The sequence below is a fragment of the Mytilus galloprovincialis genome, chromosome 8, assembly GCF_965363235.1.
Source record: "Mytilus galloprovincialis chromosome 8, xbMytGall1.hap1.1, whole genome shotgun sequence".
Taxonomy (NCBI): domain Eukaryota; kingdom Metazoa; phylum Mollusca; class Bivalvia; order Mytilida; family Mytilidae; genus Mytilus; species Mytilus galloprovincialis.
Window position 1 is genome coordinate 75,702,140 of NC_134845.1, and position 23,648 is coordinate 75,725,787.

The 23,648-nt window shown below is 31.5% G+C and overlaps 1 protein-coding gene across 1 annotated transcript in view; it reads right to left on the reverse strand.

Annotated features, from left to right (window-relative positions):
• Window positions 1–23,648, reverse strand: part of LOC143042591 (cyclic nucleotide-gated channel alpha-3-like) — a 66,183-nt gene that overhangs the window by 16,480 nt on the left and 26,055 nt on the right. The window lies entirely within an intron of this gene.

Genomic DNA, 23,648 nt, shown 5'->3' on the forward strand with positions numbered 1-23,648 from the left:
AACCTTTGCGTTACAACGCAAACCTTTGCGATATAACGCAAACCTTTGCGATATAACGCAAATATCTTGATTTCAATTATTCATTAAGTTTTGTATATATGTCCGTCTGTCATTCATTTCGGATGTGATTAACTAGTAGATAAAAAAAAAAAGAAACATACATACAAGGTCAAATCATTATAATAAATATGCATAGGAATAATGGAATACTTGAAGTGCAATTATACATAAATTAAGACTGATTTGTGCATCAGAAAAGTATATAATTTAACAAGAAAATAGATATAGTTTAGTATATAGTCATATTTAAATTGAAAGATCAAAAATAATGTCATACAATTGTGAAACCTCCAGGTCAAATAGACAAAATGATCTTTCTGCTTTAAAATGAATTATTTATAAGGAAACATTTTTTTTAAATCTCAGAATATGATCAAGATTCTTTGATAGAAAGTCATTGAATATTCATTTCAATATAATGAAGTATTTTTAAGATGCTTGGGTAGCAATTTGAATAGAGAGAACATAATTTTGTTAATACAACATCTTCATTCTATACATTTATTGTCAAAGGGTAGCTTGTTTGAATCTAACCTACTTTACACAGTTCTTAAACCAGAGCTTACTTTGGAAGTATATTTATATTCGGTTATAGCTATATTAGCAGGGTTGATTTTTTTCTTAGGTATATTAACATCAATTCACTCAATTTTCTTTGTAATATATATACTAGTAGTAACATGGATATCGTTTTGGGGGGCCTTTATATATTGTTGTTCAGTGTGAGCCAATGCTCCGTGTTGAAGACCGTACTTTGGCCTATGATGGTTTACTTTTACGAATAGTGACTTAGATGGAGATTTTTCTTATTGGCACTCATACCACATCTTCTTATATTATTCTGCTCATTATTAGTCAATGATATGATATAATTTTTCAAGCATTTTACTTTGCAATGACTACAAAGGTGATAAATTTTAATATATACAGCCTCCTCCATTAATAACTACTGTTTCCTTTGAATCTTAAATAAGAAATAAGATAAAACAAATGTTTGCGTTACAACGCAAAGGGTTTGCGTTGTATCGCAAAGGTTTGCGTTGTAACGCAAAGATTTGCGTTTTAACGCAAAGGTTTGCGTTATATCGCAAAGGTTTGCGTTGTAACGCAAAGGTTTGCGTTAAACGCAAACATAGGAAGAAAAATAAAAAAGAAAGTGTGTGGCGCTAATACGCTTCCGTACATGAAACTGAAAATGGTATTTTTTTAAAGACAGTCGAGAGGTGGTCCAATCAATTTCTGATCATCGGTTGGAACACGGCTTTTAAGTTTTATACGACCATTTTATAGCTGTAACAGATTGTGGGCTACTAAACAAACATGATTTAACAGTTACATTGATTAAGGCAGTTTTGTACTGGAACACATGTACTACATCATAAACTATAATATATAAATAATATTAATATCGAAATATTGATATAGATGGTACATTTTAGCTATAGAAAAGCTTTAACGGGTAACACTTTAAATTTCTTTAAAAATGTCATTAAATGGTCTGGCTGTTTCTGTATTGGCACTGGTATAGATTCCAGTTTTGCTGTATTGGCCTCGAGACCCTTAGGGTCGAGGGCTAATACAGCTGACCGAGAATCTATACCAGTACCAATACAGAAACAGCCAGTTCATGACACTTTTAATAATGATTATAAGAAAATTAAAAACCGTAATCAATACAGGGCCAATACGGTTTTTTCCCTCTTTTTTCTGTATTGGCCCTTTTTTTCTTTAAAAAAACCCGTGATCAATACAGGGCCAATACGGTTTTTTCCCGCTTTTTTCTGTATTGGGCCTGTTTTTCTTTTAAAAAAAACCGTCATCAATACAGGGCCAATACGGTTTTTTCCCCGCTTTTTTCTGTATTGGCCTTGTTTTTTCCGTATTGGCCCTGTTCGAGGAGCAATAATAAATCTTGATTTATATTGACAGTGGAACGTTTTCAGTATTGCACATGCTGATTTATCCATATTAGGGCGGACTTGCTCATAATCTTTTATCATTTAATAAATTTTTTTTTACACCACTGGATCGATGAAATAATCATATTTTGGAATTCTTGGAATTCTTGGTTCTTAAAACTCTACCACTTCAATTTTTTTTTTTTTTTTTTTTTTTTTTTGTCTTTTAAATGTTTTGATCCGAGTTAAGCTGTAACAGTTGAGTCTTTTGCAGACTGATCGCGCGTCCTGGTTCAAAATTGATACCACTGCTGGTGGAAGTTTCCGCTCCGGCACCCCCTCACCCATTCACCAACACCCCCAAATGTATCCCCTTGCCAGTAGTCAGCACTCCTGTGTAAATATGAATTATCATTCATTTCGTCATATACATGTATATAAATGACTGTTGACAAAATTTAAATGTTCAAAATGCATATAAGATTCAATTTATATACCATATAAATAGATTAACTTATCTGTATTTGGAAAAACCTTTCGGAATTGTTGGCCCTTACTGCTCTTCTACTTCGTACTTAAGTTGGTACCTAACACTACAGGGAGATAACTCTGTAAAATCAGCTTAACGTTTTAATTACGTTGTGTAGTTAAGGGAATATTAAGCTTCTCAATGATCAAACTAGAAGTTTGTCAAACTGCTATATAACCAGTGTATTTTTTTCTGAAAAAACAGTTGGTTCGAATTATTTGAAATTTTTATATTTTTGTCAAAGGGACAGAGTATATACTTTGTCAAAATTTTATGAAATTTAAACGAGCCAAATTAATTTTAGTGAAAGTGTTGGGTTCCACCTTAAGTTGGCGTTTTATGTTATTTTTGGAATCGAGCGTCAATGATGTGTTTTTTGAAGACGAAACGCGATTTTGGCATACATATATGAAAAGTCCTCCAAATACATGTACATGTTATTTTCAATCTCTCAACCTGAAGTGAATAATTGATCAACATGCTTCCTCAATTTATATTTATCAAGTTGAATGTAAACTGAACCTTCACATTAAGAATGACATTATTTTCGTTTATCGTTCAAATATTATGCATGTTGTGCATTGATTTGCGATAAGGAAGTCAGTCTGTTTTTAACTTTTCTTTGTAGTTATTTTTATTGGACTAAACATAAACTGAAAATGTCGCAATTAAGACTTTGCATGCCAAATGATTGTCTTTAAAATCAACAGAGTGCATTTTATTTGGTCTTAAAATAACTTACAGTGCATTTTATTTGGTCTTAAAATGATTTACAGTGCATTCTATTTGGTCTAACTCTAGATGGGAAGTTCCCGAGCAGAAAAAATCAACCATAATCAGTATACATTTTCAAGGATGTTAAACTGACGACGGCTGACCTACAGGTCCTGTATAAAATGAAATAACAATAAAATACCTAGTATTCATATTCTTGTTAGTTTAAATGGCTATACCATAAATGAATCAGATTTTGATACAGATTCGTGTACATATACAATATGTACATTAATTTTAAAATACGCCAAACACATTTTCAAAAAATAGTAAATTAATAGCTGTGAGTATTCAACTTTATATTGAGACTTAATTTATCCGAATGTTGAGAATAGTTCCGACATTATTCAAACATCAACTGCATTTAATGTTCTTCAACTCTGTACTACTAAGTTAATTTGACCTTTTTAACATTTTTGATTCTAGCGTCACTGACTGATGATTCTTTCGAAGATGAAACGCGCGTCTGGCGTACACAATCTCAATTCTGGTATCTATGACGAGTTTATTTTCTAACAAGTTTTTGAGTCATGGAAGTAACGAGAAAATTAATTACTGTGCACGAGATTTCAAGAGGTTAATAAGAATCTGATATATGCAAATGCAGACACGCAATTTTGTAATTACTTTACTGTAAAGTATAAAATAACTAATATTTATGCAAATAACTTCTACTTAAGGAACCACAAAATTAAAAGTACAGAAAGGTTCAATTGTGAATAAATTGAAGTCTGAAATTTCTCGAGATAACTAAAATTTTACCACATTTTCATATTCATTTTCTACAAATTTGATCGCAGACATTGATTCTTATGATTTAATTTGAAGTCTGCGTCGCATTTGAAAACCAATAGTTTGTAACTGATAAATATTAGCACGCAATTTTCATGTTTGTCATACTTATTTGAAATGAAATTAAACGTCGTCTTTGGAAGCCAAATGAAGAATTCTAGAAGTCGTAAACATTCCGAATTTAAGAATCTGAATTTATAATACTAGTAAGAAGAGATTCCAGAATGTTATTTTCCGATATTTAAATTCGTTTCATTGGATTATATTCGTTATACATTTATAAACAACACAGTTTATATTACAAATTTTCATATACTTTACAAAGAATTTAATTCGCTACATTTAAATGCCCAATTATGTAAATGACTTGCTTCTAATACCTTAACCATCGAATTTTCTACTCTGTATAGTTTTGCGACAAAGAACAAAAACGCTGCATTATCCTAATGTGGCCTACTCTTAGGGCTATAGAACTCATATTGAAGTTTTACTAAGAAAGAAACATTAAATGCATTTTCTAACGAACAAAAACGTTGGTTCTTCGTCATACTGACAAACAACCCATCGAAACCAGATGCATACAAGAAGGTTCGGACGGGGTTTACATAATTGCTCGTAATGACCAATCAGGAAACTAAAAAAAAAACAGCACAATACACCATATCGTATCATGAGTCTTCTTATTGTGAAAACTCTTTGCTGACGTCACAATTTAATGTGCATGTTCGTTTAATACGTTTAGTTATGTGTTACGGATTTGGTTACCTCTCTGAGTTTATTCATTTGTTTATGTGTTCCTTATACCCCCTTCAAATTTCTGTACTTTCAGTATTAACGCTTTTAATCAGTTTAAAGTAAAGAACACACCGCCAATAAACCAGTAGATTTTTTAACAATTAAAATTTTTATTCAGGAATAATGCACTTTTGATCAGATTATCAGATCCTGGAAAATATTAACATAAATGTTCCAACTAATACGGGTTTTTCCATAATTGCATACGTAACACTTTCATGTTATTCATTTGTGTGAATTATGGAAACAAAATATTTGCATTAAAAGAAACACGAGAACAGAAATAGAAAAGTAATCTGTATTGAATAGAAACATTGCTGATATCAGATATGAAAGCATTTTTTTCTTTCTTCGTCATATTTTTTTGTTATTCTTGGAAAGATATTTTTGTCTTAATGTTTGCACAATTCATTTCAATTCGAAATAATGGTCTCTTCGCCAATTTTCGTCCGTGTATTTTTATCGTGGGCGAATTTCTATAGCCACTGCGGTACGGTACTGTTTCGAACTCACAATGGTAGTGTTTCGAGCCAATACCGGTAGTGTCTTGGAACTGTATAAGTTGTGTCTCGAACCCATAGCGGTAGACAGTAGTGTTTTAAACTTACTGAAGCGGTAGTATCTCGAACCAATTCCGGTAATGGTGCTAGGCTAACTTGAATGGAAATTATAAGTCGACCAATTGTTTAGACCTCTTGGATACTAATTCAATCCCTCTTTCAAATTGATGTAAACGTCACATTTCAAACATTGAATCAGAGACTGTCGGTGTCGAAGTGAACTTGACGATTGTTGCTGAAGGATTGATTGATTTTTTTTTTTTATTAAATTAGAATGGCAACTGTTTCATTCACATTAAGAACATTGCTTATATAACAACAAGTCAAATAGTTATACATGTAGGTTATCCAAAGTTCTTTTCTCTTTCTCTATATGCTTGATAGCTAAAAAAGAAGACTTATGGGAAGCAATTAAAACAAACTAAAATTGAGCCCGATAAATCAATGTAAACAGCATGGCATGGCAAAAAAGGGCGACAGTACACCAATGACATAACAACAATGTGTTGTACTGTTGTTATTGTTGGCCTTGGAGTCAAACATCCGTCTACACATTTAACTCAGTAAAGAATGGGCAACACATACCAAACCCGAACTCAGATGCTCCAATATGGAGCAAAGTTTACAACCATACAACACCTTTTTTATATATGTGTATACAGTTAATATCAATATATCTTTGACAAGAATAGAATTATGAATACAATTTCCGGACACACAAGATATTCAATTACTTAAACAAGTATCGTATGGACATAATCATCTAAATTGGAACTTGCTTGAGCATCAAACAAGTTTAAAAGAACGATAAAGATTCAACTAGCTAACGGTTTTACTTTTACGTGTGAAGAAATACTGGACCACAGTTTGTTTTACTTATTGAAAGTGTAAATTAATCTTTATTGCTGATAATCCTTCCGTGTAACCGGATTGTTTACATAATCAATGATACAAAGCTAGTTTGTTTAATCAGTTTCGTAATACCTGTTTTAGTATGTTGTTCTCCAATTGCAGGTATTGAAATGAAACCGATCGTACAATTGTAATTTGTTGCCTAATAAACCATTAGAAAATTTGCACCTATTTACACGCCATTTTATCTATGATCATGTGATTCAATATTGAACTTCCGGATGATTTATCGGTTATCTATTGCTATGTTGGTGTTAATTATCGCATTAATGACACCACGAGTCATTGAACCACTATAGGGTTACCCTTTGTGTCAGGGGAGCTGTAACGTAGATATAGGATTAGCATGTTTGTCACAGGTGGAATTCCAATAGAATTGTTTAACAATGATTGGCGACAGCTGGTAGCGAATCAATTTGTAGATTACATTGTTTGTTATTTGTTTAATATTTCCCTTTTTAATGCTATTTAAGATGTGAATAACAAATATCTTTACGTTGCTATTTTCATTGTCGTAAATGCAGATACATTTCGATTACGACATAATGTGGTGAAATGAAAAAAATAAATATATAAAAAAAGTTAACTTTGTACTCTAAATGATACAAATCTTGTTTCACTGTAATCAATAGAAATAAACACGATTTCGTTTGATTTTGATTTTGTGTTTGTAAAACACATAAGAAACTAAAGTAAAAGTAATGGCAGAAGAAACCAAAGTGAGACAGAAGAAACAAAAGTCAAATTTTAAGAAACCCAAGTGAAACACACCAGATACCAAAGTGTAACATAGTATAAAACCAAAGTGAAATAAAAAAGTAACAAAAGTAAAACACATGTGATACCAAAGTGAAACACGTGAGAAACCGAATTGAAACACATTAGAAATCCAAGTGAAACACACAAAAAACCAAAGTGAAACACATGACAAATCAAACGGAAACACATACGATCAAAGTGAAACACACAAGAAACCAAAGTGAAACCAATAAGAAACCAAAGTGAAATACATACATGTAAGTGACCAAAGTGAAATACACGAGAAATCAAAGTGAAACACATACGATACCAAAGTAAAACACAAAAGAAACAAAAGTGAAACACATAAAAAATCAATTAAGGTGAAACACACAAGACATAAAAGGGAAACGCATTAGAAACCAAAGTGAAACACATTAGAAACCAAAGTGAAACACAACAGAAACTAAAGTAAAACACGAGAAACCAAAGTGATACAGATAAGAAACCAAAGTGAAGCACAAATGATATCAAAGTAAAACACATACATGAAAGAAACCAAAGTGAAACACATACGAAACCAAAGTAAGGGAAACACATAAGAAATCAAAGTGAAACACATACGATACTACAGTAAAACACACAAGAAACCAAAGTGAAACACATAATAAACCATAGTGAAACACATGAGAAATCAAAGTGAAACACAAACGATATCAAATTGAAACACCAACGATATCAAATTGAAACACATGAGAAATCAAAGTGAAACACATAAGAAACGAAAGTGTAACACATAAGAAATTAAAGTGAAACACATAAGAAACTAAACTGAAACCCATAAGATACTGCAGTGAATTTCATTCACGTTTTGGAGTTGCATGTTGGCAAATCATGTTCAAAGATGGTATGCATTGGCCTGTTCTGACATCATATTAATATTTGTCCCTGTACTTTAAACTCAAATTTAACCACCGGTTATGACTTAATGTGCATTTTCAAATTATGCTAATGTTAACTTTTCTTATGTAAGCGCACCACGACTGTTGATCGGTGTAATGTAATGATAGATGACACAATTTACCATAGGCAATCGGATTGTTTGATTAATCGTTACAAAGTTGGTAAATATATTTCAAGGATATTCAGGACGAAAACTAACTAACCAATACATCAAAAATAGATACTACATTAGGGTGGAGAATGACAAATGTGTAATGTCGCTTCAAAGGAGGACATGCTAGATATGGACATAAATTGATCACTGTGTGTACCATCAACGAACAATAATTATTAATCAGCTGTTGTAAGGGTCATTATACGTGAAGAGATATTAGTGCACTCCATACAAGCGGTATCATATTGATTTTCCTCGTACAACCGGAAGTACAATCGTATCCATACACTCCGCGCAACCTTCTGGACACGTGACCATATTTCTATATCCCAAGCAAACCTATAAGCATATCAGAAAATTCAGCAGCAACCTATGGGAACGGGTAACCCACATTGATGATTTTTCATGATTTCGATTAAAACAGAACCATGCTGCCAATGAATGGAATGGATAAACATGATTGTAATGAAGTAAAGTACAACTAGAAAAGTGCAAGAAGTTTGCGTTCTTACTAGGTTTTTTGTATTATAAATTAAAGTTGTGCAATAACTGCCGGATTTTCTAACTCGTGACTTTTTCTTGAAATCTAATAAGCCTTATTCCGGGAACCAATCCGGTTCAACTCGTTATTTCGAATATTTGTTCTGATCTTTGATGAACTGTTTTTTATCTATTTACTTCAAAAATCGATTTAGAGTTTGACATTATAAACTATGTCTTTTATTATTATTAATTGAGCTTTTGGATAGCTGTGTCATTAATGTGTTCTTCTGATGTATTTAAAGGACGCGGAAGTAAAACGACTTTGTGAAATTCAATATAGTTTGAAATAAATATCATAACGGCATTTAAGATTTACGGCCTGTTAGCTTTTAAAATGCGGAAAACAGACAAAGAAATCCCTTTGGAATAACAAGTTACAGTTTTGATGAAGTTTCAATACTTAATATTTATTAGATAGAATCACAAAGAATTTTTCAATATGTTGCATTTTTTTACGCACTGACTCTTTGAAACAAGTAATTGAATTCTAACAAATTTTAAGAATGAATTGCGCCAGAAAACTCAGAAAAAAATCTCTTTTATTGGAAAATAACATTGTAATCTTCGCAATTTCGTAACAAGTTTTGACATTTATTGGTTGCCTGGGACAAGTTATTCTCAGTCGAAATTGTTCTTTGAAAACGGTCTTTATAAATGAGATAATATAAACATAATGAAATTTGACAGATATAGAAACCAAAAATAAAAAAAAAAAAAAAACATGACAATACTGATAAATGTCACTAAACTCAATTGAACATGCAGATTTTACATCGTTAAAACGCATTGGAGGACTTAAATAAAATTACGGATATATACAATTTCAGATTTTGCTTTTTTCGAATAAATCGTTTCATATCTGTATCTGTCGCCTCTTTTTTTATTAATGAATTCATTTTGTTCTTAGAAGTTGAAAATTGAAGAAAAAATGTGTTGAGAATTATTATATAAGGATTAAACAAATGCGTTCATAAACTTTACAAGAAATTATTCGGACTTTTATTCAATTAGTGAGTAAATCGATCGAGTTCATACATGAATAAACTCTAAACAAAAATGTTTGTAATCCCATACCCGTAGCCAGGGGGGGTTCGGGGGGTTCGGACGAACCCCCCCTTGAAAACAAATAAGCACTGTTAAAGTCAATGTTCTGTTCAAATTGTGACTGTTAAAGTCGAGTTTGTGAGTCCAACGAACCCCCCCCTTGGAAATTCCTGGCTACGGGCCTGAATCCGATACTAACCTACATAAAACATATAATACATTATAATTAAAAAATCAAGGCTTTCGACTGAATTGCGATTAAGAAGTATTTCTTGTTAAAACCCTTAAAACTGAATAACCATGCGGACATTTTTTTCCAATTGACGGATTTTCTTCCTACAAACAACATAATTGAATAACACTAATTGCAATTACATCTTAAATCGTTGTAAAGGTATGCTGACATATTGATCTAACGAGTAAGCAGCAAATTGTAATTGACGGATACGTTACACACAAATGAGTTTCGTTGTAATGACACAATTAAATAGAATAACAGAGGCTCTGGATAGTCAAGGTCCTTCGTTTCTATTTTCTTTAAAGTGTTTTTCATATGTCTGTGTTTTTTTTAAATCAAATTTGAGCACCCATTATTTTTTTTATGTATCTCAATTCTTTATTTTTGGACTAATTTTTCTGCAGTATTAGTACGTTAGTTTCTTTTCTATAAACCCCACCCGGGCCCTAATATTAGGGTGAAATACTAATCAAGAATCGTAATTCAAACAATATGATTTTGATTTAAGAAGATTAAGAAAAAAACCACTTAATTAACGTAAACTTATTTTCTAACGATTTTCAATGAAGGTAGATATAAATTACAACTCGGTTTCGGGCTAGAAACGATACGTTTTGTTAAGGAAACATTTTTAATGTCTTTAAGCAAACTCATAAAGAATGTCACTTTAAACATTGTTAAGAACTGACAAATGTCCACCAGAGGGAAGTCTTAATATGAAAGGAAGTTAAATTATTGAAGGTCTTCATTTTTTCAATTACAAGCAGAGTGCACTGTAAATGTAAAAGCTAAAAACACATTGTATGAGTTGTCATTTGATATCTTACAGACTTTTGATTGTCTATAGTATGTAAAATGTGTAACTTACACTCAGGATTATAACTTGAAATAATCTGGTCCTTGGTTTTTTAGTTTATAAAAGAACAAATCATTATACTTATTAATAATCTAGTAATCAACTTTGGTTTCTTATTCATATTTTACATATATTGATTGCTAACTAAAGACTATAATTTTAAATTACTGTTCAAAGCAAACTTCGATTTTTATAAATGCAATTTACTGTCGATATGTCTGCAGATGGAATGCAGATAGGCAAAATTACTAGAATACGACGAATTTAAAAATTCCATTGAAATGTCAATATTGATTATTTTTTTCTTATCTATTTTGGACATTATTCTCTATATTGACGAGTGTCAATACATTTAAAGGCACACACAATTCTTACGGTAGCAAAAAAAAGGGGGTATTTGACACTAGAGGAACGCCACCCCATCCTTCATATATATAGAGCTTGATTTCGTGTGGAGTAGTCAAATACGGACAATCAAACTCGTTCAATCTTCATCTTGCAAATGAATAGAACATTCTATTGTTAATTTTAATTTCTTGTCTGATTATGAATTTGCAATGGTATTTGTAATCGCACAGTAGAATTTTATCACAAATATTAAAATCTTATCTCAAGTATGAATTTTCATGGCGAAAGGTTCAATATCAGTCTTAATTAAATGGGAAAAAAATCGTAGTGTGATGCACATTTCCTAATAATAGTGTTTGACTCTTTTAATTAAGGAATGACTGCAATATTTTTTCTGTCTATGAAGAAATAACATAAAAAATTTGGAGCACACTGAATAACGCGCGTAGCGGGTTATTTAACAGTGTGCACCAAATTTTTTATGTTATTTCGAATAGACAGAAAAAAATATTACAGCCATTTCTTATAATTTAATTCTATATTCCATTTTAAACCGTAGAAAACCATGAAAAAACGTTGATGACGTCACGGTCACATGACTTACTTATGTCTATGGGCTGATAACATAATAACGTCATCCAATAAGAAGATGCGTTACATCCAAAATTAAATAATTTGATTTTAAAACTATTAGTTCGGTAAAAATATAAAACTTCAAATCATAGTTAGTCCTGATACAATGCAGTACGGTTGAAATTATATGGTTCTGAATCACTAGTTTGAAGTATAAATGAACTTATTTTGTAAAACGGGAGCAAATATCTTATAATATCGTAGTAACACTTTACAAAACTATGGTTTAAATATTCACCCCTATCTGCTCAGGATTTATAGTAGCAATAAAACACAAAATTGTTGGATATCACTTTATTTCAGATGAAAGGAAATAAGGGAAGGTTCAATGATTCATTGTATACTCTAGATAAATTTAGAATGCCTACACTTGGGGAAACTAAATCAAGACTAAAAGTGATAAACCAACAATTGAATTATCTGATAAGGATATTTGTTTCTATATTTAGATCGCACTTGGTGCCCGTTTCGATAAAAAAATACATCTGACAACATTATAAAATTGTGAAAGGAAATGGGGAATGTGTCAAAGCGACAACAGCCCGACCATAGAGCAGACAACAGCCGAAGGCCACCAATGGGTCTTCAATGTAGCGAGAAACTCTCGCACAAATAAGTCTACAAAAATCATGATGTAAAAGCAGTATGGATAAAGCATTGAAAGTTCATTGTCTGCTTAATGATTTCGGTGTATGAAACATGATTTATGTCGTCTCTGATTGGTTGACATGTGTTTCTGACAAACTTTTTTTTTAGATCACGTGTAGTGGCGATTTGCTGATATATTTAACCTGTCATGCATAGTATTTGCTTTCATGTCGTCATATATCTCAAAGCAGAATATTAACTTTGTTGAACTACATGTACAATGTGTAAAACGAAATTAAAATTAATGGTAATCAGGGCTTCACAAATGTTTAGACACCTGTTTATCTGTTTATCCTATTAAGATGTATTTAACTTATTATTGTCATCTGTTTCTTTTCTAATTACCATACCCCTCATCTCTTTTTCATATTTTCAAAGACTATATAATTTTTATGTCTGCAAGCGCATTTTCAAACTTTTAACTGATGTTGATTTAGTGTTATCATCTTAATTTGCTTGCATTTAATTCAAACATCCAATAACTTAATATCATACAAAACATACATTGTACAATAAGCTCGACTGAGTGGTATCCGGAATGATTCAGACCATCCTAGCAATTTGCTTACCCTACTTGAAAGATTAGACGCCATCGTCTAGAGGGCAGCGAAATATAAGCACTGCATTATTCAGTCAGTCTGGTTTGTATATTGCGGTTGTCTGAAGAGTTCCGAAATTAACACACTTTAACGTCCTTGACACTTACGAACGAAATGTATACTCTACAGTTCTTAAATCCTGACCTTTCAGATGAAATATGGATAAAACATCAATTTTATACTTAAATCCATTTATCAATGGGATTGAGAGTTTACTTGATTTGATAAGTTAAAACGATAGTTTTCATTCCGATAGCTTTTGTCTGATGCTTTTAGAAATCAGATATATATCATTTGTAATATTCATCCGACCTTTTATATTTTCGACGTTTAATCAGAGATTGGTTCAATTAATTATTAAGCAAAAATCCCTTTGAGGGTCAATATTTTAGTACAATTTCTCATTTGTACAGCTTCTTGATTAATACGGCATATAACAATATCCATTCTACCTGTTAATGAATATATCAATGATTAATGACGAGCAAGCACGTTTTTGCGCATGAATCTTCTTAATCCGAAACGAAATAGTGCTTCAGACTTTCTTTTGAAATTATGGAAATCATCCCAGTGGGAATCAATGATATAATTAATGACCAGATTGAATGTCGTTCTCCGATATATATGTAAATTAAAAAGAACAAAAAATAGCTAGATATATCTGATCTTTCTAAAGAGCTTTTAAAAGATTTTATCGTATATAATCTAAAATCAGTAGGTGCTGCGTTACAGTTGGCAAAACAAAGTTGTGTAAGCTTTGTTGAATTATTCAGATCGAATTAATTTCACTATTGGTAGATGGACTTACGTAATTAATATGACTTATTTAATCAGAAAGATAAAAAGAAAAGGAAATTGATATTATCGAAAAATGTAGAACGGCTCTAAACACTAGCTACACCACAGTTGGTTTTAAGGAGGTTCGCTACTCAGTTTCAAAATAACAAGCAAGTCACAACACTAGAATATACTGATAGGGGATTAATAAAGGAACAAAAATAAAAAAAAATTTAAAGGTCAATATGCTTGTTTGCGAGATATGAGCCATTAAAATTTTGGCGGGACAATTTTCTCCTTTGATTATTCATTGCTTTATCATTAACAAGTTCAAGTTCTCAAAAAGTGTTCTTATAATTAAACATGTAGAAGATTCATAAAAAGAAAAATGAGGGTCAATGCGTAATTTTTTTAATGCATTCAAATGGATAAAACCAGAGGATTCCGAAATCTGACAAAATTTCCAAATCATGACAAGCGATCATCCTTTAGTAAATAAAATATTCGACACTGCAAAACAAATCGTAGAAATCAGGACAACAAAGAAAACAAAAATTTAAAAGTATGTGTTGAAAACAAACTAATCATCGTGCAGGGACCCCGAATTTGCCAACAGTTTATAGTGCTTGGGAAAAATGGTGTTTAATCTGCTGTTCAGTGTTTACAGATTATTGTTTGTTTAAACGTTTTTTTCCCTTTATGATACATATCTGATCTCACTGGCTTCCAGAAATTCAGAAGTACAAAAACAGGTAAATGGGCCCTCCTATTTTATTTTCATATATATTTATTTCATAAGTTAATGAAAACTTTCATCATGGGTTCCACATGCAGTGATTTCAATTCCTTAAGCTTTCAATTGTTACTAACATAAACAAAATACAGCTTTTGATTACTTATTGGCAAAGTTACAGCTATACACAGGAACTCTTTTGTTTACAATATGTAATACGTTCTTTAATATTCTTTCTGAACGATCCCGAATTAGTGTTTTCTACATCTCATTGCCCCTTTGTTATCTTTTTTCGTTGTTTGTTTCTCTTATAAATTGAACAAGAGACACACATTACATCCTTACAATCGAATAATGTAATGAACTATCAATGGTATTTTGTACTAATGAAACGAAATACTGCAAGGATCAGATACCGTTGTTCTATCCTTTCATTGTAGACTATGCTATATTGTTGGTTAATTGACTATCTGTGTATACTGTATTTTTATGTATTTCAGATATTTAATGAATTATCAATGGCATTTTTAATCCAGTTGTACTAATGAAACGATATACTGCAAGGATCATATACCGTTGTTCTATCCTTTCATCGTAGACTATGCCATATTTTGGCTAATTTACTATCTGTGTATACTGTATTTTTTATGTATTTCAGATATGTAAGGAACTTTCGGTGGTATTTTTAATCCAGTTGTACTAATGAAACGAAATACTACAAGGATCAGATACCGTTGTTCTATCCTTTCATCGAAGACTATGCCATATCGTTGTTTAATTGACTATCTGTATATACTGTATTTTTATGTATTTCAGATATGTAATGAACTTCCGGTGGTATTTTTAATCCAGTTGTACTAATGAAACGAAATACTACAAGGATCAGATACCGTTGTTCTATCCTTTCATCGAAGACTATGCCATATTGTTGGCTAATTGACTATCTGTGTATACTGTATTTTTATGTATTTCAGATATTTAATGAACTATCAATGGCATTTTTAATCCAGTTGTACTAATGAAACGATATACTGCAATGATCAGATACCGTTGTTCTATCCTTTCATCGTAGACTATGCCATATTTTGGCTAATTTACTATCTGTGTATACTGTATTTTTATGTATTTCAGATATTTAATGAACTATCAATGGCATTTTTAATCCTGTTGTACTATTGAAACGAAATACTGCAAGGATCAATTACCGTTGTTCTATCCTTTCATCGTAGACTTTGCCATATTGTTTGCTAATTGACTATCTGAATATACTGTATTTTTTTTATGTATTTCAGATATGTAAGGAACTTTCGGTGGTATTTTTAATCCAGTTGTACTAATGAAACGAAATACTACAAGGATCAGATACCGTTGTTCTATCCTTTCATCGAAGACTATGCCATATTGTTGGCTAATTGACTATCTGTATATACTGTATTTTTATGTATTTCAATACAATTAATTGATTTCTGGGGGAAATCTGAGAAAATTAATCGAGAGGATGACAGAACTTTGATATTACTTGAATTATCATCTTTGAGAGAAATCCTACTAATGGCCAGGTGTCACGTATCAAATGGATAAAAATAAGTCATTACTTATAATAACATAATGCACTAAAGGACCAAATATATCATATATTGCCATGGAAATGTATTGTATCGTGATATCGATTGTATTAAATAAATACATTGTAGAAATATTTCACCAACTACATGTAATAACGAAAAAGAAAGCGGGAGAGAAAGAGAGAGAGAGTGAGATTTTTTGCATTACTTCGTATTATCTACAACTTCAGGTGTGTGCATGACTGTGTGTGCGTGTATTGTTATTACATGTAATAGAACACACTCATTTTTGTAATCTATCATACGATTGGTTGTTCTTGTGCATGTTTAAAACCGGAAGTCTTATCTATGACTAAAAGTCAGTTTGATAACGGAAACAATATCCGGACACCTATTTTGTCGTTTTTCTCCCAAAATAACTCAATCTGAATAATCATAAGAATGGATGACAAATGCGACTATGCATGTTACCTAAAGAACACAGAGGCATGATGATTAATTTATTGTGGAAGGAAGAGAAGCGACACACAAAATGAGGTCTTCTCGTTTAATAGTATAGATACGTCTGTTTTGTTTTCTTCGTACACGGTTTCTCGTTTGGGTATTGGTCTATGGACGTCATTTTTTTGCCCTCTCTAATAATCAGTTGGTCTGACATACCTGCCAACTGTCACACTATTTGCGGGGGATTTCACCCATTTAGGCTCCCAAACGGCAATTTTGAAAGAGCAATTTTTGTCCATAATTTAAAACAAAACAATCAATTTTACTATGGGTATAGCATTGTCAAAGTATGAAGAAGCTTATAAACAACATTAAACTAAGTTTGAAGGCCCCTTTAAAGGTTTTGTAGGACTATGACAGCCACCTTGCACGTAATACCTCGATGGGCATTTTAAATGTTGGGAGGTATGCTGAGAGATTCTGGAATTTTAACTGTTTAAGTACTGAGTAAAAACGATTGTCAATAAGTGGATCCTAAAATGGGCTTCGAGAGTTAAAACAATTGTTTAACCTACGTTTTATAATAAATTGACGAAAACTGTTTTGGACCATTTTTCCAAGAACCCAATTGTTAGACTCCGCTCTGAGCCCCTTTTGATACATATCTGATTCTCATATTTTGGTTTTTTTATTTTTCGTTAATTTGTAAACAAAGTAAGGTGTTTTTCTTTTTTCTTATGTACTTCTTCGTTCAATACTCTTCATAAGTTTGCTTAACTTCTATTTTTTTAAGTAAATAAATATTATAAAGGCCTATAAAGTAATTGAAATGCCATTTTTGTAATACCATGTCTATTTATAATATGTATAGAGGAATCGAAGGAAATATATATATTTACATATTCAAAAATAGATTTAAATACTCATGAAAATCTTTTAATATCTCGTTATGGGTTCGAACGTAGACATTAGTTTTTACAAATATTCTTGGTATATTTTATTTGGCTTTTTCAACCCAATTAATTCAGTACACAGTTCTATTTAAAAAGAAAATGCCATAATTATGTTGACCAAGGAATGTAAATTAATTATACTGTTCCCGTCATGCATTAAAATCAATGCTACGGTAGGGGCCATATTGTTAAATTCACATCCGGTCGGAAATGCAACATTATCCCCGATGTGGCACAATCTCTTGTTTCTTAAAGAATTCTTACAACAACTATTTGAGCGTCTAAAGTCGAAGCAACATTTCCGACTTTACCAAATTTATAAGTAAAAGTTAAAATGTCTAGGGAATCGTCGCAGCTGAACCATTTTGCAGAACCAAACTATTGGATATGCATGAAATAATTGCTAGACGATTGTGACGTTCAGTGGCAAGTATCATCCATATCCTATAAAATAAGCATGAACTATTTGCCACTGGACGTCAAGCTAACAACAATCTCTTGATTGGTGCATATTTATATGTGATACAGGTAAGATGTTTAACAAGCAATGATGAAATACAACCAATCATAATCAAGCAATAATTGGACATGACAACTATAAAATCATCGATCATCGTAACAAAGAGCAGAAGGCAAACGTTCACGTGATTTGATCAAACCAATTTCACTTTACGATCACATGGACAAACAACTTGATATTAATATAACCAAATAAAGTCAACAAAGAATAACTGGATTAGTGTTATCATTGCAATTATCATAAAAACGTATTCAAGCAAATTTGTAATTAAAACCACATACAGCAAACACTCGTGACCGGACAAAACAAGACGGTTGTGAAGGGGCCTTCTCAAGATATACTTTCTAACAGAATGAGCAATTAATTTTCAAAGTTTCTGCACAACTCCTTGTGGATGCTAGCCCTCCCAGTGCGTTTAATGAAATTATCGAGAGATAGATTAAAACACAAAGAGATAAAATAATACAAACATGTATATATAATTAGTTTCACGATGACAGTAAATTATTGAATACAGTGAAAAATTTTAAAAAAGGCAAATATTTGAAAGAGATTTTCTACAATTCCTTCAATACTTCTGATTTCCTTGATCATTTCAAAAATGAAATTATTTTTCTTGTGTCATTTTTGTTTCAATTTATTTAGTTCGCTGTCTCTGTTTTTGTGTACGTTTGTATTTCTACGTATATAATATGTAGATTTTTTTTAGGGAAGCGGGTATTTGGATGCTTAGAGAAGACGTAGGTAAGAATAGGGATAGAGATGTTGACTAGAATGCAACATATTATATAAATTGTTTAATGTTTGTTTTCATATTGACTTAGAGGGTCTAAGATACAATTGTCCGCGATAATTTATGTGACTTATAATTTAGTATAAAAAACGAGTGACATTCTAATATATAAATCAATAATTCATTAGTCTTTTTTCATTTTATTACATTAGTCTTTATATTATTAAGTTTTGTAATTTCAAAGATTTAAATAATTCCCATCAATCTTGTAAATGTTGGAAGAATATTTTGTTTCCGCCTCTTACAGCATTTACTTCTTAATTTTGATATTCTAGTTAATACATAAAATTGAGAATGGAAATGGGGAATGTGTCAAAGAGAATAACCCGACCATAGAACAGACAACAGCAGAAGGTCACCAACAGGTCTTCAGTGCAAGTAATTCCCGTACCCGGAGGCGTCCTTCAGCTTGCCCTCTAAACAATTATATATATATTATACTATATTCACTTTTTGCATACAAAAAAAAATCCATTCGAAGAAAAAGCATTCTGAGACTTTCCCTTTACTCCCAATGATTGTATCGACTTTCAATAAACTCCGTCACTGAAACAATTACAACAAGTCGAGTACACCGCAGGGACATGCTAACCGGAGTATTAGTAATGTCATGTTTGAACAATGCGAAAATAATATCTCCCTGCGTACTACTTATAAGATTGATGTCCGTTTGTAAATAGACCATTTATTGAAACATCAAATGTTTACTGCGTTCGTTAATGGCAACACAAATCAAAGCTCATTCTCATGACAGCGAAGATTTAAATATACACATGGGAAACATTGCTATAAAAGTTGTTGACGTTTTGTGTTTTACGTAACCTGGCATTTTGGTATCTAAGCTTTTTTTTCATTTACTCTTCCTTTTTTTATGACGAATATTAACAAAAAGAACATGACTTGTTGTTAAATTATTATTCCGATCGTTGTCGTCGGACCGTTTCCTACACACATGTACAGACGTACGAAATTGAATGACAAAGCGAGTTTTAAATAGGACAAACAATGATACAATTCTAAAGCCACTCATATGACAAAATTGCATGAGAAATTTGAATTTTCACAATTCGTATACTCAATGATTTGTTGTGAAACATTTTACCAATTTAAGTGTTTAACAAGAAAAAATCTGTTTAACCATTCAATTTATCACAATAAAAAATGGAACTGTTTAAAAATAAATCACAATCAGTTTAGATTCAAAGTATATTGAATTTCATATTGATTTTGTTTTTTTTAAATGATTTTAAACTTTTATTAAGATAATCGCGATCAAATTATCAGCTGTGTGCAGCGTAGTTGTTTAAGAATATATATCCTAGAGTAATTGATAAGCAACGTACAAGGCCTAGACTTCCATGTAACATACTTCATAATAAGCCTCGTTCTGACTTCTTCATAATTAACACAGTTTGACAAAATTGTGTCAAAATTGTAGTGCATTCAACTTTTGAAATGATGCAAAGTTATTTCTTATTAACTATTAAAAAAATGAAATGTCGGCAAAATTTATTAAATGTTGGCATTGTATTTGAATATAAATATAATTATTTTTTTGCCTCTTACTGGTAACAATTTCCCTTTTCTAAAGATTCGATTAAGTATCCTTACACATCTTGGAAGAGAGATAATTAAAAGCGGGGGGAAAAAATCATACATTTATGCATTTTCTTAGAGCCAAATATTTCCGGATTATGATTCATGTCTTCACCGATATTTTATTCACTTTATTAGAAATTCACCGAACCTTGATGATCTTTCAAGTGCATTTAGTTTTGGGCCGATACAATTTAGCTGTAAACAGATGTAACCTGAATAAGTTTTCTTCTTTTTAATGTTATAGCCTATATGTTTGGTCAGGAATAAACTATCAAAAAAAATAACCCCAGAAAAAGTTCAAATCAGACGGAGTATGTTCAGATTAAGGTTTACCTTTTCACCCTATTTTTGATAAAACGTATAACTATATGAACAAATATAGTAATTTGTCCATAAAAGATAATTATCATTGTTCTATAATGGTATATTCAGAAGAACTTTTAGTTATTACTTTTTATTAGACCATGTATGACTTGTATTTTTTTCCTTTAAAAATGTCCTGTACCAAGTCAGGAATATGTCCATTGTTATATTATTGTTCGTTTCTGTGTGTGTTACATTTTAACGTTGCATCGTTTGTTTTCTCTTATTTTTGAGTGTAAATTCACATTGCGATAAGACGTGTCACGGTACTTGTCTATCAAAAATTCATGTATTTGGTTTTGATGTTATATTTGTTATTCTCGTGGGATTTTGTCTGATGCTTGGTCCGTTTCTGTGTGTGTTACATTTTAGTGTTGTGTCGTTGTTCTCCTCTTATATCATATGCGTTTCCCTCGGTTTTAGTTTGTTACCCCGATTTTGTTTTTTGTCCATGGATTTATGAGTTTTGAACAGCGGTATACTACTGTTGCCTTTATTTGTATAATTTGCATAACAGTCTTTTAAGAATCAAAGATTTTTATTTTAAGAATCATATCGGACAATCCTGCTTCGACGAAATCTTGTAAATATTTTCAGCATATTGTCCTTGAATTTTTAGATAATAGAACTAACTTTCTTTCAAAGGTCAATAACAACATCCCGCAAGCAAATTGAAACAATATTTGAACAAAAACTGTTCTCTAATAAAGCATATGTGTTTGCGAAGTTTGCCCTGTGGGATAGGTTAAGAGAGTTTAATAGTTATAAAGTCTTTGTAAATGTTTCTGCTGCTTTTCCCAGCGTTCATTATTAAGGTTTTAGCGCATATTGCTTTGTTTGTGGATAATAGAATAGGTTAATATTAAATTAGTTTCTGACTTTTGTTTAAACACTTGAGGATTTCCATACCAAATAAAATTCCTTAAGCAAATGAAAATGTGTTATGCAGGATTATAGTGAAGTGTATTCTTGGAAATATTTATCTATAATTTACTACTTGCTTGCAAGTGACCTCGAAAGAGAAAATCCCAGCTTAGCATAGAACTGGTTTCACTTTACAAAACATTATCTATTCAATAGGATCTGACCTGGTTAATAAATGCAATTGCTTTAATGTTATTAAAGTTATATCTATCAAAGAACAACCCAATAACCAAAACCAAAAAAAAAAAAACATCTTTCAAGATTTAAACCATAAATTCCAGAAACCAAACAGACTACATGCAGTGAATTATAAAAAGGATCTTGATTGGGTTGACAGAATAGAAAAAAAAAACAACAAGACCTGCAGAACGAAGGCTAAACATTGAAGGCTATGATGAATAGAAGAAGAAAAAAAGGCTAATAAATTTAAAAAAAAGGATAATAATGGTGTGCTGAAATATTGAAAAATGGAGAATAATGGACGAAAAAACTAAGAACAGAAAACAATACTTCAAAATTATATATATATAAAAAGAGAACAATGACCTAAAACGTAATGAATTCAGGAATGGAGTACACCACTACCCCCATTCCAGAACCTCAAATATGAGGCACTATAGACTTTCAACAATGAGCAAAACCCACACTGTAGAAATAGGTATAAAAGTCATGGCAAGATAAACTGTGAAACAATTCAAAATGAGTATTTCTTTTTTCGACAATCTAATACCAAGACATAACTTCAAAATACGACGATTGACAATAAGTTATATCATAACTGTACACTATAACCCCAAACTCCGTACAGTGATCGTGTCTGTTCCGGAACTATTTCCCTTTATTCCATCAGTGTAGAGTAGTATGCGGATCGGAGCTGGAACTGCCGGGGAGTTTGTGCTATAATAGGACATCAAACCGACGTTCCTGACTATAAAATTTGACATAAACAAATATAATGACACAGTAAAGAAAAGAAAAAATGACGTCAGTATGTCAAGTGTCGCGAAATCTCTAGTCCTGCGTCGCGAAATCGATAGTCAAATCGCGAAATCTATAGTCAAGTGTCGCAAAATCTCGTGGTCAAGTGTTATAAAATAAAAAGCAAATTGGAATGTTGTGTGAGAAATGAATTGTGTGATGGTTTGTTAATTTTCCGAATTTTATTTCTTTTCCAAAAAGACAATTTAATGCCAACATTTGGTACTTGTACACAAATGTATGTAACACTGTTGATGTATATTATATTTTGCCGACATTTCAATGAAGATTTCATGCACCAAGTCAATGTTGTTGGAATATCTACCATTAAAATAATACAAGTTTGTAATTCTCTGTATGAAGTCAACCATCATTTGACAAGATTTTATGTGCAGCAGATCTTAAGTGAACAGGTAAATTAGCATAAGTCAAATTAGCATAAAGTGAACAGCTAAATTAGCATAAAGTCAACTTTCTTCTATATACAAAGGTAATCCGTTAACATATTCTTATAATTGCATGGTAGACTTCAACAAAGAATCGAAAGCTTTGTATTTTAGTGCACTAGGTTTTAATATTATTAACTGCTTAAGGAGGGTCGGCATAGGGTTTACAGAAAAAGGTACAAATAATCAAAAGCCAAATACTACAAAAATATTGGACAAAAAATAAAGATTACAGTAAAATATGCCTTCAATATAAAGGAAAGAGAATAAAAGGGTTTTGAAACATAATAAAGAGAAAACAATGGTCAATAATACATAAAGATTACAAAAAGAGACCCCAATAATCAAAGAAAACAGAAATGAAGGACCCCAAAGCAACCCCTCTATACGTACAATGTCACGGTTGCATTGTATTTCATGTTTTCTTATATTTCAGCAGTCGTATTTAATTCACATGTTTTTTTTTTTA